The sequence below is a fragment of the Cottoperca gobio genome, chromosome 6 (assembly GCF_900634415.1).
Source record: "Cottoperca gobio chromosome 6, fCotGob3.1, whole genome shotgun sequence".
Classification (NCBI taxonomy): domain Eukaryota; kingdom Metazoa; phylum Chordata; class Actinopteri; order Perciformes; family Bovichtidae; genus Cottoperca; species Cottoperca gobio.
In genome coordinates, this window is record NC_041360.1 from 23,424,247 (window position 1) to 23,443,524 (window position 19,278).

Genomic DNA, 19,278 nt, shown 5'->3' on the forward strand with positions numbered 1-19,278 from the left:
ACGTAACCCCTGTAAAGGTCTGACTTCTTGATATATGCAAACTGCTTTACTTAACTTTGGCCTCATAAAGCCAGAGCACGACATCTCACAAGCGCTACACGGGTTTCAGTCACTTGTGAAGGAGTTTAAGATTTTGATGAAACCCTTCTTCCCCTTTGTTCAGTAATGGCCGATTCCCCTCACACTGCAGTCCTTAATGCTGCAAATGTCCAGTTGTTGGACTGGTAATTGTTTCCCGCCAAAAATATCCAATCTTGCAATACATCACCTGCCCGCTATATTTCACTTTTCTATGGTTATGTCTCGGCACTGTGATGCATTATATTACAGTGTTGGTGTAACAAACGCTTCATTTGTTAGATTATTTTATTCTTGCTGAGTGTCAGAGTGGAGTTGCTTCAACTCTGGGTTCATGTTTAGGGTCGGGGGGGGGGGGGGGGTTGTTGTAATATACACGTTGGTTGCTGTTGAGGGTCTTTAGTCTGGCACCATTGGCAGTACTTGCAGCCTTTTCCAGCAATTTGGTGTGTAGACCTTTTGTCAAACATTTGGCAACTTTTTGTCAAACATATCTTCAATACAAGCACAATTAAATGAAAACGGTTTCTTAGTTAGTCTTTGGTTTGTCTTTGCACCAAAGAAACAGATTACATTTGGTAGCACATGTGCAGAACATACTCGATCCTCGTCTTTGCAGCGAGTTCCAGATTAGATTCTAATAAAATGCACGGGGTAACTTGAGGTGCTTGTTTGGGATGTGTTGGGATGACTCTTTGAGGTTGGCTCCGTGTGTCGGGCCTGTAACAGTTGTGAACGCATCACATCTGGACTTACTTCTGATTGGCTCCCTCACTAAGCCGTTGGACTGAAAATCTGCCACTCAGCAGGTTTATGTCCTTTGGATTTGACAAGGTGCTGATGTCGGCCGTTCAGCACTTAAATCAGTTCAGTTTAACTAATTAAATGTATTAGAGAATTATTTTGCTTAATCTTAAATCTCCGTATGAGCAAAAGTAAAATACGCACCTTTGACAAGATACATTTTATTTTATTTTTATATTGGTTTTACATTTGAACCTGTGATTGTCTGTTTAATTTTCAGAATGTAGCTGATTGAGGCGTCTTTCTTAAGTTGGTGTTTGAAGTTTAAAGTTTTATTTTGGAGAGAAACACAGATCTGGGAGAAGATCGTTTGCAACACTGGCATACAAATGTTCACACTCTTGCAGAAGTTGGCGTTCACGACATTAAAAGGATGGAACATGTTGTTTTATAAGAATGTGCAGAAAGCCCAGATCACACGGTTGAGATGTGCATGCTGACAAATCCAGATTGATCTGTCCCAAACAGGAAGGACTGAGTAAGAAATGAGTTCTTCAAGTGGGATATCCCTATTAAATCTGAGAATTAATACTTGAAAAAAACTGGAGGAGGACAAGCTCTGTGGAGGGTTTTAGTCTGACATTAAATAAACCTGGGAGAACTGAGACTTTAGTTCTTTCTCTCTCCAGGGAGTGAAACATCATCACCTGCTTATTCACACAACAACTCTTTAACAAACATTTAACAGTTTTACTTCCAGATCTAAACGTCTAAAGTTGTCACAGGACATGATGCGTTCAGGTAACTTCTTCACAGCATCTGTTTTAGTGGTTTGTCCATTTTTGTGTAACGTTGTGATACTTGTCCCAGGGAAGATTTACCTGAGTTTACCTGAGTCATATACAAGACAGTAAATCGCTATATAGCCGAATAATCACACGTTTAGTTTGAAAGTGTGTATTGTCTTAGACGGATGCATTGGATATGAATCATTCTTTTGTTGGAGTAATATCATTTTGTATTTTCAATTAATTTTGGTCTTGATGTTGTGGAGAGTAAACAATAAATAAACAGTTTATCCATTTATCTTTCCTGGTATAAATCTGTACAATGTAAGAAAACAAGTTATAAATCATGTGAGGTGGTGGAGACGAGCTGAGTTCACTTAATTGGGATCTTTCTGGGGGAAACACGAGAAGGAATGATTTCCTGTAAATTAAGATGTTGAAAATCTAAAGAGTTTTTTATATGTTGTGTGTGTGTGTGTGTGTGTGTGTGTGTGTGTGTGTGTGTGTGTGTGTGTGTGTGTGTGTGTTGAGGTATATCTTTTGGAGTTTAGTTTCTGGAGTTCTTGATCTCTTGGTGTTCAGTACTCAGTACTCTCCCTGTCAGCATTTGAATGGGGAGGAGAAGGTGTGTGTGTGTGTGTGTGTGTGTGTGTGTGTGTGTGTGTGTGTGTGTGTGTGTGTGTGTGTGTGTGTGTGTGTGTGTATCGTCACCACCACTCCTGGTGACTCAGAGCGCACAATGCTTTTCGCTCCTCTCCCGAGCCCTTTATTTATTTTTAGCTGAGCAACGTTTTTATACGCCCGAACTGTAGGCCTGCACACAAGATGAGACACACACACACACACACACACACACACACACACACACACACACACACACACACACACACACACAGGCACACACATGATGCATAACATACTTCCGTTCATCCACACACATATTTTTATTCTGTTTTAGTCTGACAGTCATAGCGGTCAAATCTTTTTTTTGGTCACACACACTAAAGTTCACATTCTGAGATGTCACAGTGTGTGTGTGTGTGTGTGTGTGTGTGTGTGTGTGTGTGTGTGTCTGCGTCTGCAGTCCCTCCCTACATTGTCTTTGCACTGTCTGCAGATAACTGAGCCAGATAATAATAATAATAATAATAATAATAATACATTTAGTTTATATCGCACTTTTCAAGACCTCAAAGTGGCTTTACAATAGTAGGGGAGGTGGGGTGGACGAGAGAAGAAGAGAGAAAGAGAAGAAAGAATAATACGGTTGACGGGGGGGGGGGGGGGGGGGCTGGCAGATGACAGTTGAGAAGAGGTGCGTCTTGAGGCGGGACTGAAATATAGTGAGGGACTGAGAGTCACGGATGTCTTGGGGGAGGGAGGTCCAGAGCCTGGGTGCTGTCCTGCAGAAGGCTCTGTCTCCAAAGCTGCGCAGGTTGGATTTGGGGGTGGAGAGGAGACCAGCTGAGGTGGATCTGAGGGACAGCGGGGGTTGTTAGGGGGAGATGAGGTCAGTGAGATAGGAGGGGGCTAGGTGGTGGAGGGCTTTGTAAGTGAGGACCAGGAGTTTGTAGTTCGGAGGGAGACAGGTAGCCAGTGGAGTTCTTTGAGGACTGGGGGGATGTGGTGTGTGTGAGGAGTTCTGGACCAGATGGAGTGTGTTGATGGAGCTTGCGGTGATGCCATACAGTCGGGAGTTACAGTGAATCAGTCCTTCAGCTGCTGGGCGGGTGAGAGACGGTCTGATGTTTGTTATAATGTTATAATATAATGTTTTGTGATATTGCGGAGGTGGTAAAAGGAAGTTTTGACAATACGGCGGATATGGGGCTTAAGGGAGAGGGTGGGGTCGAAGGGTGAGGGGGAAACAGTGATGCCGAGAACAGATGATGTCAGAACAGATACAGTAGACCATGGGTCTTCAACAGGGGGTCCTTGACCCCTAGGGGGTCCTCAGGGTTACTGCAGGGGGTCTGTCAAATTATTGTTTGATGTTTTGAATGTTGTTGTTTTTCTCTCAGAAGATCGAACTATTCATAAAATACAATTCACACATTACCTCCACAACATCGATGATAGTCTAACTGACCCATGAGCTGTCGCACCTGTGTGTGTCACTGAGCGGCACGTGTCCATAACAGCAACTGGTTAGCTGCAGCTACGTTAGCTTAGTGTTGTATGCACCATAAAAAGGTTTGTAGTTGCATATTAAACACAGTGTGTGTAGGGCGGCCTTGAGTATAAACATTTTAAACATATGTAGCAGCTGAGAGGTCTTTGGCCGTTGAAGACCCTGCAGCAGTCGTTTCTTACAAAGCTTTGCTGTTTGATCAAATGACTCTTATTCCAGACACTCTCCTCGATCTCACTGACCTCTAGTTGTGTCATGCAGAGAGTTTTGGTTTTATTTTATAGGTTTTAAGATACTGCATTACAGTCGAGGTAAATGATTGTCTTTGTGTCAACATTACTGTACAATTGTTCATTACAAGTTCTTTGGACGATCCAGACTAAATCGAACATGATACACTGGAAACAGTTTGTTGGTGGTCATTAACACTTCCTGCTTGAGCCAGAACTCAGAGAGCTAAACTCAAATCTGCACGTTCATTCAGACGGTAAATTGTGAAGATATATTTAAAAAGAAAAGTCATGCAAACAAGACATAAACATGAAACATAAATAAGTGTTTAGAATATCTTACGTAAAAATGGTTAAGAAAATATCACTTCCTGAGAGTCAACCCTTAACCCTAACCCTAGAATAAAGGTTCAGGTTGTATAGAAACTTTAAAGATTTAGAAAATGTGTGTGTGTGTGTGTGTGTGTGTGTGTGTGTGTGTGTGTGTGTGTGTGTGTGTGTGTGTGTGTGTGTGTGTGTGTGTGTGTTCAGACCTGGTTGATTTTGCAACATGTGGTTACCATAGTAACAGCAAGCCCGGTTTAATACTACAGGACTCTTTAAGCAGCTACTTTGTCAAGAACAAGAGCAACTGGTGTATCAGCTTATAGTGCAGCCAAACAAATTCACCGTTATTCTAATAAAGTCCATCAGAAATAAATGCAACAGCAATATGATGAGTGAGGAGTTGCAGCTCCGCAGCCTGCAGCTCTTCTAACAGCTCACCTCTTCTTACGTTACTCCCTGGAAAGTTATTCGCAGACGGAAAAATGCCCAAACATGCCGAAAGATGTGCAGAAATGCCCAGAAATGCCCATCGTCTTGTTCAGCAGACACATGTTTAATGAATGGTCTCCATGCTAACAAACACAGTGTTCTGTGCGGCTGCTTCACAGTAAAACACACCGTCGTGTTCGGTCAGTTGGACGCTTTTAACGTGAAGCAGCTGCACGATACACGATACAATAAAGTAAAGCAGGTACAGCTCTGACATGCAGAGTAAACAATAAGGCTAATATCATTTTCTATCATCCATCACGTGTCCAGCGTGTGAATCCCTCGTGTGTAGGTAATCAGGATCGGGAATGGCGGACTCCGCCACCACCGATAAAAACTACTTTTATAGAGATTTATTAACAGAATGCGAAAACATTGAATGGCTGTTGCAGAAACATGCAACATGCAAAGAGCTAAAGTAGAAGAAGATGCATCATCTAACACGAACTGCAACTTCTTCCCTGCTTGGATTTCTTTTTTTAAATAATTTGTTCCTTTTGCTTTTCCCCTATTTCTTTGTGCATTGTTCTCCTCTTGCTTTGTCTCTAAGTTTCTGTCTCACTTGTGATTCCTCTTCCTCGCCCTCCTCTCTCTTCTCTCCTCTGTCTCTCCCCCTCACTCCGTCTTCATCCTCCTCACCCATTCACTCTCTCCCATTCACTCTCTCCCATTCACTCTCTCCCATTCACTCTCTCCCATTCACTCTCTCTCATTCACTCTCTCTCAGGGGCCCGAGGTGAGGGGAAATCCTGACTGACTGAAACCCCGGCCGATGAGTTTCCTCTTCCTTCTCTCCAAGCGTGAGCACCTTCTCCCTCTTCTCCCTCTTCTCCTTCTCTTCCTTCTCTACAACACGTGCATCAGATTCTCCCCCTAAACCTGTAAAACTTCATGGATTAAGGTACTCACACACTAGCAACATACATGTGTGGCGCACATGATGAGATTTCACTCTTCTTTGTGCTTACTAAAGCACGTTGAGGTGCATCTCGTTTTGGAAACCAACACACTGTACACAACCTTATGGAGATTTAACCAGTTACAGCACAGAGTTAAACACACGTAAGCACATTACATACAATCCCACAGCACTGAACACCAGAGAGTTCTTACCACGATGCAGGTATGATGACAGCGGAGCTGCATGAAAAGCTGAGAATGAATAACCATACATAATCCCTTAGATTTCACTCAGTGTTTCTGACTACATTACCCATGAGCCTCAGTAGTAGTTGCTGAGGAGACGAAGCCAAGCGAAGGTAGGAATAAGAGTTGTAACAATTCTTCTCGCAGGATTGATCCAAAATTGATTGAGAATCCAAAATGAAGTTGATTCAAACGGCTGATTGTTATCTTCAGAGAGTTTCCACTGCAGTGCTCGTCGGGACACGTAGTAGATCTCACCTCATGTTTCTTGTCTCACACCTTTTTGACTTTTCAATGGAGTTGCTCCTTGTTTCTACTTATTATACGACAAAGAGAGTTCCATGTGCAATCATGTTCACGTTCATCTGATAAGTACCTAAACATTGTGGGAAATACGCTTTTTGGCGGAGAGTAAGGCGAGAAGATACCACTCTCACATCCGTCCGCAGCCAGTTAGCTTAGTTAGCTTAGCTTAGCTTAGCTTAGCTTAGCACAAAGACTGGAACCAGGGGGCAACAGCTAGCCTGGCTCTGTTTCTATACAACCTGAACCTTTATTCTATGCTCTCAGGAAGTGATATTTTCTTAACCACTTTTACACAAGATATTCTAAACACTTATTTATATGATTTATGTTTATGGTTTGTTTTCATGACTTTTAATATGTCTTCACAATTTACCGTCTGGACAGTTTTAATCATATTACTCGTAAAACAAAAGTCATATTATCAAACTTCAGCACACCTTCTCTGTCTAATGAGAACCCAGAACAAGATCTACAGATGCCGTCATGCTCACATCCATAATTAGTTTTGTTATTTAGTTTCCAGCTCCTGTAAATACTCTTCCCCGTGCAGACACATTGTGAGTACTTGTACGAGTTATTTAGTGGGCAAATCAGCTACAATGGTAGAAACCCTCCTGGTTATGGCAGCATCTCTCCAGACTTTAACTCCAGATGTACAGTGTGTATGACTTTGAATCTGACTCTTGTTCCTGTCATTTTACACCTCCGTTACCTGACACACACACACACACACACACACACACACACACACACACACACACACACACACACACATGCAAACACACACACACTTTTTAGCTGTATGAGTCAAAAGAAAGCGGCTCGTCCCATAGGTGGTGGTGGAAAATTATTCAGGAAGGAGGGAAGTGAAGGTTCGGTAAGAGGTAACTCTGTGGCCCCTGACGTAGGGAACACACACACACACACACACAGGCACACACACACAGACAGATAGATACACACAGCAGTGCATTTCCGGACGTCATCAGCAGTGTGAGAGCTGCCTCTGTGGCTCTGTAGACGTAGATGAATGAAGCATCATAGCATACAGTTTATTTGATACACACACACACACACAAATATAAATAGACAGTATTTCATGTTTCACATTCATCTTATTTGCACACACACGCATCAGTTAGTTAAATATATTCTCTGTTGGTCACAACATCTACAGACAGGTTCATATAAATACACACACACACGCACACACACGCACACACACACACGCAAATCAGCACATGCGCAAGTACATGTGGGACTAATATTAGTTTGTCCAGTTTGCGGCTGTTACTTCAAGTTCAAGGACAAATGGGACAAAACAACTTCTAATTAATTTGTTTCAGATTAATTTTAATTTAGTAAATTTAAGCTATAAAGAAAAAGTAAAAGTAATTTTTTACTTTTCATTATTATTTTTTTATTAAAAGAAAATTAAAACCAAGAGTTGAAGCAAAAGTAATTAAAAACTCTGTTTCTCACTTTGTCTTTACGGTTAACAGACACTTTAGTAAACACGTACACACACATTTACACACACACACACACATATACTGTATGTATATAAACACACACACATATATACTGTATGTATATAAACACACACACATATATACTGTATGTATATAAACACACACACATATATACTGTATGTATATAAACACACACACATATATACTGTATGTTATAACACACACACACACATATATACTGTATGTATATAAACACACACACACACACATATATACTGTATGTATATAAACACACACACACACACACACATATACTGTATGTATATAAACACACACACACACACACACACATATATACTGTATGTATATAAACACGTACACACACACATATATACTGTATGTATATAAACACACACACACACACATATATACTGTATGTATATAAACACACACACACACATATATACTGTATGTATATAAACACACACACACACACATATATACTGTATGTATATAAACACACACACACACACACACACATATATACTGTATGTATATAAACACACACACACACACATATATACTGTATGTATATAAACACACGCACACACACACATATATACTGTATGTATATAAACACACACACACACACACACACATATATACTGTATGTATATAAACACGTACACACACACATATATACTGTATGTATATAAACACACACACACACACACACACACATATATACTGTATGTATATAAACACGTACACACACACATATATACTGTATGTATATAAACACACACACACACACACACATATATACTGTATGTATATAAACACACACACACACACACATATATACTGTATGTATATAAACACGTACACACACACATATATACTGTATGTATATAAACACGTACACACACATTTACACACACACACACACATATATACTGTATGTATATAAACACGCACACACACGTTCTCACACACACTTGCAAATATCAGGAATACACAAGTGATTTCTCACTCGTATGCTGACGAACTCGTCCTGACACTTACTCACTCTCACACTTTTACTTTTTCTTGATCTCTCTTTGTTGTCTGTCACACACACACACACACACACGCACACGCACACACACACGCACACGCACCGTACAGTTGTGTTAATAAACACTATCTTGCTCAAACCTTTCCTCATTTATTTGCTTTATTTTATCTTCACTTCACATTTTAAAATACAAATTGTTTATAAATGCAAACACACACTTCTCTTCTTTTTGAGATTTGAATTTTAGAGCACTTTAATTCTCTCTTTAACATTTTGATAAATTAATGTGAAGCTCTTTTAAAATGCTGCACTCTGAACACAATGATTGTCTTGATCCACAGGAAGACATTATTCAGATTTTAAATTTTAGAATTGTCATGTATTTAGTTTGAAAAGGTGCTGACAGAGCATGTTTGGACTTTCTGTCTTCCTAAACTCACAGTGAAATTACATTTAGAGGATCTTTAGCTTCAGTGTTCGGTGTGTTGGATTGGCGTCGTTAACCTCCACACACACTCCTCCCTCACCTGCACTGTGAGATCAGGTGGAGGATAACGTACACCTCTCACTGTGAGAACTGCTCTGCAAGCTGCACATGGTCCAGTGTCGTTGTATATGATATACATATGATTTATATACGTTTATATAACCGCACCGTCATATGAAACCTGGAGAAAAAATGCTCAAGGGCACCACGGCAGGGAAGGAGGTCCTCTCCACGTAGTAGTCACAGTCTTTAGGTCGGGTCGGTGACTTGAACCAGCAACCCTACGGCTCACAGTCCAAGCCCCGACTGACTGAGCCGCTGCAAATGCATATCTATGACAAACCTGTTCAATACCTCGTGTAAGTTAGAAATATAAAACAAAGATCAGTCAGTCTGAGACGTCCGTCCTCATCTGCACAACAAGTGACCTTGTGAGAAACTCAAGGTTTATGAAATCTAATATTCTGGAGAAAAACAAACAAACAAGGAAGTCGCAGGAGCAGAGTTTCACGTTTGATGGTTCAGCAGATCTAGAGAGTAAAGAAATGTACTAAATCCTTATTTTATCATATTATAGACGTGCATTAAGATGATTCCTACATGCATTTCATTCGTTTTGTACAATTTGACTGTATTTTAGCAAAGTCCTAACCCTAGACTGAGACGCAAACATGTTTCTGCTGTTTTCTCTTCCTCACTTTCATTAATCTTTCCTCTTCTCTTCTCAACATCTGTAGAAAACAGTAGAGCAGGACACATGTGATCAGAAATTCTACTTACTACAGAAGTTCTTTCTTCCAGCTCGATAACGTTGTGCTTTTTAGTTTTACTAACCGGCTCTGAAACATATTCAGGAGCAAAAAGTGTCACAACCTGAAGAGCAGTTTGTAACCGGACTCACAGAGAGTGTGTGGCACAAACGTCCCACGTCAGGTTCTGAAGTAACTTACACCTCATAGTGTTGATTTAATAATGTTTTACTATCAGAGTTATTGTAGTAATGCACAAGAATACTGTATAATAATAATAATAATAATAATAATAATAATAATAATAATAATAATAATAATAATAATAATAATAATAATACTGGATAATAATAATAATAATAATAATAATAACAATACTGTATAATAATAATAATAATAATAATGTATAATAATAATAATAATAATAATAATAATAATAATAATAATAATAATAATAATGTATAATAATAATAATAATAATAATAATAACAATACTGTATAATAATAATAATAATGTCTGCAGAGTTTCTACCTCTTCAACATATTACAACATTTTCAAATATATTTGAATTTACTTAAAAAAAAAAAACATTTAGAGAATTGCAAATACAATATGTGAAGTTTAGGATTTCTGACTGTGTGTGACATACTCTTATATGTTAAACCTGTGTGTGTGTGTGTGTGTGTGTGTGTGTGTGTGTGTGTGTGTGTGTGTGTGTGTGTGTGTGTGTGTGTGTGTGTTGACGTTTCCTCTAATATAAAATCTTAATTGTATTTTTTAATTTTTTAACTGAAGTAAGTGAAATTAAATAAAACTAATGCATCAACTCTATTTTATTTTCCGAGCATGTTGGTTCTTTCAATAACAGGATCATGTTTTCATGATTTGATGAACAGAAATTTAAGATTATTCTGCTTTAAATTGCAATTTGGATGTCAGTCAGATGCATTTCCACACACACACACACACACACGGAACTGTGTAACTTTTAATCTGTGTGTGTGTTCATCTAATTGAGACGTATCTAAAGGCAATGAAGGTTAAAGTAATGTTTATATTTTCACCGTAGAGGTAGTTCACTTTGAAAGTAAAGTTTTAGTTCCTTTTATCCTCTTATTAGAGAAGTGCCGAAGAAAATAATAAAGCTCGAGGAGGAAGCTGTTTTAAATGATCTATTTAAAACCTATCCAATAACAAACATACAAACACATGAATATCAACATCACCAGCCGTTTGTAACAAACGTAAAGCTGCTATAATGTTGATGGTGTACAGCAGCAGGTTCAAATTATATTTACTTTGAAGTTTACGAGTCGGATGCGTGCAGAGAACAAATAAAAGGTGTTTCAAAACATACAAAACAACCTTCAAATGATATATCTGCAGAGAAGTGGGAGCACTCAATCAGGGGTTTTGTCAATCCAGTGATGGGACTATAATAATCCCAGAAGGTGTATTTATGTAGCCGTCATCCAAACAAAGGTTAATCTCTCAGAACAGAACGATGAGGACTGCTGGGCTGTAGAAATACAACTGACTCGACTACAAAGCAGTAAAGTTAAAGAAAATACAGAAGATAATGTGCAAATATAAAAAATCATTTCAATTAATTCCCTTCTTGCAATCTATGTATTTAATCCCACATTTAATTTAGTTTATTTAGAGACTCACAGACTCAAACTGCGAGTGCACCTGCAGCTCTCGTTTTGAGAGGCTGCAGCTAAAGTGGTAGCTAAACTTTTTTAATGGACTATAACATGTGTGTGTGTGTGTGTGTGTGTGTGTGTGTGTGTGTGTGTGTGTGTGTGTGTGTGTGTGTGTGCGTGTGCGTGTGCGTGTGTGTGTTTTTTAATGATATAGAGAGGGAGAGAGAGGACTGGGTATCTGTGTGTGTTTGGGTTCATGCACTTGTGCTCTTTTGTGTGTGTGTGTGTGTGTGCGTGGTGTGTGTGCGTGTGTGTGCGTGTGTGTGTGTGTGTGTGTGTGTGTGTGTGTGTGTGTGTGTGTGTGTGTGTGTGAGTGAGACTCTGTTAGACAAAAGGAGTCGAAAGCTTTTGATAAAGCTTTACAAATAATTTAATTTCAGAGAAAAGGATATTTTACTGGATACATTTAAAAAAACATTTTTTAAACGTAATCTCTCAACTAAAAACAAATCTTAATTCTGGCCTCATGAAACATGAAGATAAACTCTTTTAGATTCCTGTTTCACGGGTGTTTTCAGGAACTAATACTGATGTTAGTTTGTGGATTGAAGCTGCTCATTGTTTACATGTAACACCTTTAAGTGTGTCTGATGAGAAACCTTCAGGACATTTTTAAATGTAGGATTCATTCACATACAAGGAATTTGCTTTTGTATAAAATGGAGCAAATATATAAAAGAAAAGGGAATTTTATAAAAGCTATTATATAGTAAAAATGTGTACAAGAATCCTACATATACATAAAATAATATTACAAATTACTGTGAAGAAATAAAAGTGGTAGCATTGTGCAGAAATGTGGAGAATATAAACATTTTAATTTGGATAATGTAATGACTTTAAACTTTAGAAGTCAAATCTTTCTCTACAAAGAAAGGAACATTTAAACTCTTCCACTAATACCATTTAAAATCATATTTCACAACAGTTGAGAGAAAGCAGCAGCTTTGACTCGTTGGGTCTGCAGTCCGACATGTGAGGAAGAACTGAAGCAGAGCGTCATTAGCGCCGTGCAAAAGGCTTCTTTTATAAGCAGTGCAGCCTCAGTGACGTCTCCTCGTGTCTGTCTGCACAGCTGAAGGCAGCGCTCCTGCATCTCGCAGGCTGCAGAGGTTCATGTCAAACTCTCAGACATTGAAATTGATGGTATTTTAGACAATGCATGTTGTAAAAGAGGGGAGGACGACTGAGGGAGACTCTTAATTCAAGGCAATGCAGTTATGTTTATCTAGTGCATTTGATTTGATTTGAACTTGATGTGCTTTACGGTAAAATGCAAAGAGCAGCAAGTAACATGCACAGAAGAGCGTGATGAACGAAATGTAAGAAAATGTTACAAGAACAGAAAATAATATACAAGAAAACACACACACACACACACACACACACACACACACACACACACACACACACACACACACACACACACACACACACTTATTTAGGCTCTTATATAAATCTGTATGATCTTTACATTAAATATAAAACATATGAGACTTAAATAAGTTACATTAAATTAACGTTTAGTAAGAAAATGTTACAAGTTAATGCTTGAAATGTATTCACTAAGTACGTGTGTGCATGAATTTGTTTCGCTGTGGGTGTCATGAAGCAAAATGCAGAAATGAGATTAGAAGAAACCAAAACAAAGTATTGTAAATGACGATACAACGCAAATACAATTTACACAAAAGCAATAAATACTTTAAGTTTACAGGGGAAGTAGAGGTTTGTGTGATGGTCATGTGTGCAGTAAATCCAGATTGATAGAAAGTTTAAGGATTTATATTAGTTGTAGTATCATTTAATTTACTGCTCCATCGTTGTGTGTGAACCTTTAATTAAACTTACATTTTCAAACGTTTATGCTTTTGAGAGAAGGAAAAGAAAAAGTGTGTGTGTGTGTGTGTGTGTTTGTGTGTGTATGTGTGTGTACTCCCATTACCTTTGGATTTCTGTGACATTACCTCACTTTATTTTTGTGTTTGTGTGCACAATAAACTGTGCATACATACACTGTATCGTCTCTGTGTGATATATTCTCATTAACTTACATGTGTGAGAGTGTGTGAGTGTGTGTGTGTGTGTGTGTGTGTGTGTGTGTGTGTGTGTGTGTGTGTGTGTGTGTGTGTGTGTGTGTGTGTGTGTGTGTGTGTGTGTGTCTCACTATAACGCAGCAGCAGATGCAGAATCAGTGTTGTCAAAAAGAGGAACTGTGAGCAGTCTGTCCGGTGGGCTGGAGGGGTTGACAGAAGCAGGACACCCACAGTTTGTGTCCCGCCCCAGAAAGGAGTGTTGCCCCTGTCACCTGCCCTCACACAGACTGTGTTATATTAATTACATAATATTGTTACATATTTGCTTCAGGATATGGAGATCATTACTCACCGTTTGACTGCAGGACAGTATTTAACCTCTGGGTTTGTTGTTGTGTGTTTGTGTTCGTGTTCTTTCCTGATTCTGTTTCCTCACACTTTGTGTATTCGTAGGATCTAAACGATGATTGTGAGAGGGAAGACTGAGGAAACAGGAAAGGACAATGAAGTGGGAAGGAGGGGTGAGGCAGTTGCACCACCCGAAATGTGGGAGTCAGGCCGGTTTGAGACGGACACACCCGCCCCCCCCCCCTGTCCTCATTACCACAGAGTCGTCTAATCACAGTACGGGTAGGTGAACGGGTGTGACTTTGAGTATGAATACTGCGTGTGAGAACTAGAAGGTAACAAGTTTAGTAAAAGTTACTTTAACAAATCTACAAATCTAGGTTTTACCTCATTTAATCTGTTTGAAAATGTTAAATTTGGGTTTATTTGCTGTATAACATTAATCTTTACTTGTCTACATCAATTCTGTGAATGTGCAGATGGACAGAAAAAGAATAATAGACGTGAAAGACGAGCAGAAAGGTGGAGCGAGTTCAAATGAATCATTTCAGTTGGTAAAACATCAGACATTGGCTTAGAAAGCAGCTGAATAAGTGAGTTTAATGAATCAACACGATCACAAATGAATTAAACACGGTTCAGATGAACTCTCAGTAAGTCGTAGAGTGTATTTTGGAAGAGGAGCGTTGGGGGGGGGGGGAAACAGAACACCTGATGCGACACCAGTGTTTGAAACTTTGCTGGATCCAAAGATTGTGTCAGATCATAACATAAAGGTTATATCGTGTCGCAAACCAGGGTGCACACATTAGGGGGGGGGGCCTTCAGAGGACTAGCTGCATCCTGAAATGAGGAGTTTAGTTTTCTAAATATTAAATCTGAGGTCTGTTTTCCAGAGCAACAACTGAAGCCTTTCCGTATGGGGTCATTGCATCTCGGTTGAGGGGTTGGGAAATAAAACCAACAGAAAGACCCTTTTGTTAAAGACACAAGATTACATTAAAGAGCCTAAACCTACGCAGAAGAACATGACTGCAACCAGTCTTACCAGTCAGCTGGTAACTCCTCACCCTGGAGGATTAATTATTTCCCCCTTAAATGGTATACATGTCTCTAAACAAGAGACTGCAATAAATCTTACATTCATGGTTATAATATTCTGTTTGTGTTGAAACTGCTTTAGAGAGGTGTTGATTTGACCTTACGATCATTGTCCAGGTGTTTCTGAGATACCTCCCCTCATTGATAAAAATGTAGTGGACGAAAAAATAGAAACACCTGCCAGTAAAAAGCAAAACTCCAGCCATGAATCAACATCTCTCTAAAAGCTGAACATTATAACCGCGGTGAAGGTGGGATTTATTGCAGGTCTGTTGTATTAGACATTTAATTTTAATATTGAGTACCTTTAAATGTGATTATTCTGATGGAAAGCACATTTAAATATTCAGTGCTATCCCCTCAATGTCCGTTCAATCATTCGCAGCAGTTCGCAGGCCGTCGTACGTCAGAAATATGTTCATTTGAAACCTGCAATGATAAAATGTATTTACAGGGTCGTGAGAGCAGGTTGTGCAGGGTGAATATTGTATAGATACAAAGATGCATAGATACATAGATACATATACACATAGATAGACAGACAGATATAATATACCAAACTACTACAACTCAAATGTAAACATAGGATAAACTTACTATATACATTAGACAAGTGTGAAAGTAGTTTTTTTATATTAATAAAAGACGTATAATTGAAATGCGATGAGGTAGAGTGTGAAAATGTTTGAGTCAAATCTGGAAACTGGCAACTTCTCAGACATTTGATCTATTCTGTTCAGAGGTCCTAACATGTATGTGTGTGTGTGTGTGTGTGTGTGTGTGTGTGTGTGTGTGTGTGTGTGTGTGTGTGTGTGTGTGTTAGAAGCTTGAGTTTGCTGATTTGGAGGCGTGGAGAGGAGGTGACGCAGTGTAATGACGTTACAGGTTCCCACTCACGTTGAGATTTTATATGAATTAAATATCAAAGTGTTGATTAAATGTAGAACGTTATATTAAAGTAAATTAGTATTAAACACAAATATAAACAAAAAGAATGTGTTTAAACTACTCAAGACTATATTATTCTTTAGCTGTGGTTTTAATTTGTGATTTACCAGCGTTATTATCACAAGAGTGTGTGTGACTGTCCGAGTGTGTGTGACTGTCCGAGTGTGTGTGACTGTCCGAGTGTGAGTGACTGTCCGAGTGTGTGTGACTGTCCGAGTGTGTGTGACTGTCCGAGTGTGTGTGACTGTCCGAGTGTGTGTGACTGTCCAAGTGTGAGTGACTGTCCGAGTGTGTGTGACTGTCCAAGTGTGTGTGACTCTCCGAGTGTGTGTGACTGTCCAAGTGTGTGTGACTCTCCGAGTGTGTGTGACTGTCCAAGTGTGTGTGACTCTCCGAGTGTGAGTGACTGTCCGAGTGTGTGTGACTCTCAGAGTGTGTGTGACTGTCCGAGTGTGTGTGTGGGTCTGATTCTGTTCCTGAGAATCAAACATATATATGAAAATGTAGTGTGTGTGTGTTTATCGGGGGATGTATGGTATACATTTTAAAACATGAATGTAGGTTCATTTAAACACAAACAGGGTACATGTTGAGTGACACACACACACACACACACACACACACACACACACACACACACACATGATCCCTGTGAGTTGTGTTTCGATAAAGTATCAGTTAAATTGGTATAAAATGTTTTGTAAAAGTACAGAAAATTTTCCGAAACACACACACACACACACACACATTCCCACTAACACACGCACAAGTCACACACACACACTGGTAACGGTTGGAAATGTGTGTGTGTGTTCGTGTTTCATTCTCAATAGATAAAATTGAGACAATTATTTGAACAACTCAAAACATACATAAGGGGAAATTTATATTGTCATATATATATATATATATTGATATATATCAATATATATATATATATTATATATATGTTATATTTAATAATTGAATCCATCTTGTGTTTAAAGCAGTGACTTTAGCTTTGTGTTATAATATTTGTTCTTGTATGTTTAGTGTTAATTCTAACATACAAAACTGAGACGTGACGCTTAAATTAAAAACCTATTTTCATCTTTTCTTATCTTTTTTTATATCTGAGAGAATTTACGATGAGAATATTTTCCCTGCATGCTTATTCATCCCGGATTATTTTATATTATAATAATTTATTATGTTCATTTCGATGTGGATTTAACAAATCAGATGTTTAAAGTGGGTTTTTTTCAGATGATTTATGATGAATTTACAGTTTATATTCAAAGATTTGTTGTATAGAAAGCAAGGAAGCTTGAGTGTCACGTGTGTGTGTGTGTGTGTGTGTGTGTGTGTGTGTGTGTGTGTGTGTGTGTGTGTGTGTGTGTGTCTACTGTATGGTTACACAATGAATTTAAAGGATTTCTGATGTCCTCTTTATTTGTTGACAGCAGCCACCATGTGAGCAGCTGTATATCTGGAAGTAACACACACATGCAAACAGGTATGTTACATCGTTCATGTTATATGTTATAAAAAGCTAATCACACACATATACAGAACATATACACATATACAGTGTTAAACTGCACGCATACAAAAAATTCCACTTATAATCCTATTTTTTAACACTTAATTACTGAAAAGCTTTAAAATATAATTTGATGAGAAACCGCAGCTGATGTGATTACATCCATTGACCCGCTGAAACTAAATTCCAACACGCAGTACAAATAAGGTAATTTCTCAGCACAAAATGTATGTTTGAAGTTGCCATTTAGTAAAATAAATAAGGTTTTTATATAAAAACACATATTTTGCTGGAATTGTGGCTGTAAAATCCTCTGAAATGTGCAGTAATGCCTCAGTCGTCTCTGTCAGTGATTACTGAGAAGTTACAGACATGAATATATAAAAGGAGAAGTTAATATATCTTTATTTTTTAAGAATACCTTTCTGTCTTTTTGCTGATATTAAAATTAAGCTCATTTTGGTTCTCAGTGTCCTCGGATGCTGTAAGGTTGCTGTGGTCGATGGATCAGGACTATAGGTGTGTATTAAATTAAATAAACAAACCAGAATTGTAAATGTCTGTAATATTGTTGAGAGGACGCACTGAAGCTGTGACGCTTGTCAGATACTCTTTAAGGCTTTGAATATGACTCACTGGGCAGATATTTATGTAAGGAGCTGTTATTATTTAAAGTCTAGAAGAGGAAAGTTAGACTGTGGATTTATTTGAGGGTCTGTAACTTGGAGCGGATTGTTTTTCTGTTCATGTTGCAGCGATCACAGCTTTTTGAGATGTAAAAGAGGAATGTTGTTGTGTGTGTTGTGTTGATGTTGCTTTTATATAAAAGTTATTCTTCAAGCTGATACAAGTGTCACAGACGTTAACAATGAATATCATCAGCTAAACAGGACCAGGAGTATTCACTGGAGGGGGGACAGTCGTGTGTGTAGGACAGGCCAGTGTGGTCTGCTGGTGTGTGTGTGTGTGTGTGTGTGTGTGTGTGTGTGTGTGTGTGTTTGATGCTCGGGCAGATGTGAAGAGCCCTGTTGAGTATTTACATTTGAGAAGCTTTATTATAAGTGTTAAAAGAGGTGTGTGTGTGTGTGTGTCGCTGTCCATCACCGTGGTGCTGAAATGCTCATTTCAGCACCACGGTGATGGACAGCGACACACACACACAGAGACATAAATGCAGAGAATTAAAACATGTTTATCGACTGTCCTGTAAGCTCTGGCAAAGTGTGTGTATAAACTACACTATTGTCAGCAAAAGCTTCAAAGTGTATCAACATACTAAATTAAAACAAAGTGGTTAAAATCGGTGATGACACTCTGGGTGTTTTTATTTTATTTCTCTTTTTTATTTATTTAAATTAAGGCAATTTTTGCTTAACTTAATTTTTTTTGTTTCACGATTAGTACAATTAAATATATATAATTTAAGATTTGGATTAATGTGGAGTAACTGATTTGTCGCGTTGCAGTGTCTAAACTAACGGTTAGATTTAGGGTGTGTGTGGGGGGGGGGGGACATGGGGTTAGTGTTAAGTCTGATAAGAGAAAGAGTGTGTGTGTTGAGAGGAGGGGGCAGAAACTTAAATGTGAGGAAAGCTTTGTGTTGCAGGATTTA

General features: G+C 38.6%; 1 long non-coding RNA gene across 4 annotated transcripts in view; it reads left to right on the forward strand.

Annotated features, from left to right (window-relative positions):
- Positions 1-19,278, forward strand: part of LOC115010147 (uncharacterized) — a 34,004-nt gene that overhangs the window by 13,493 nt on the left and 1,233 nt on the right. For 3 of the 4 annotated variants that reach the window (XR_003832416.1, XR_003832417.1, XR_003832418.1), the window contains 4 exons: positions 5,515-5,688; positions 14,201-14,377; positions 17,587-17,639; positions 18,137-18,185. This is a non-coding gene — a long non-coding RNA (uncharacterized LOC115010147). Of the gene's footprint in view, positions 1-3,194; positions 3,341-5,514; positions 5,689-14,200; positions 14,378-17,586; positions 17,640-18,136; positions 18,186-19,278 lie in introns of those variants that run through there. The other variant, XR_003832419.1, reaches the window with a different exon arrangement.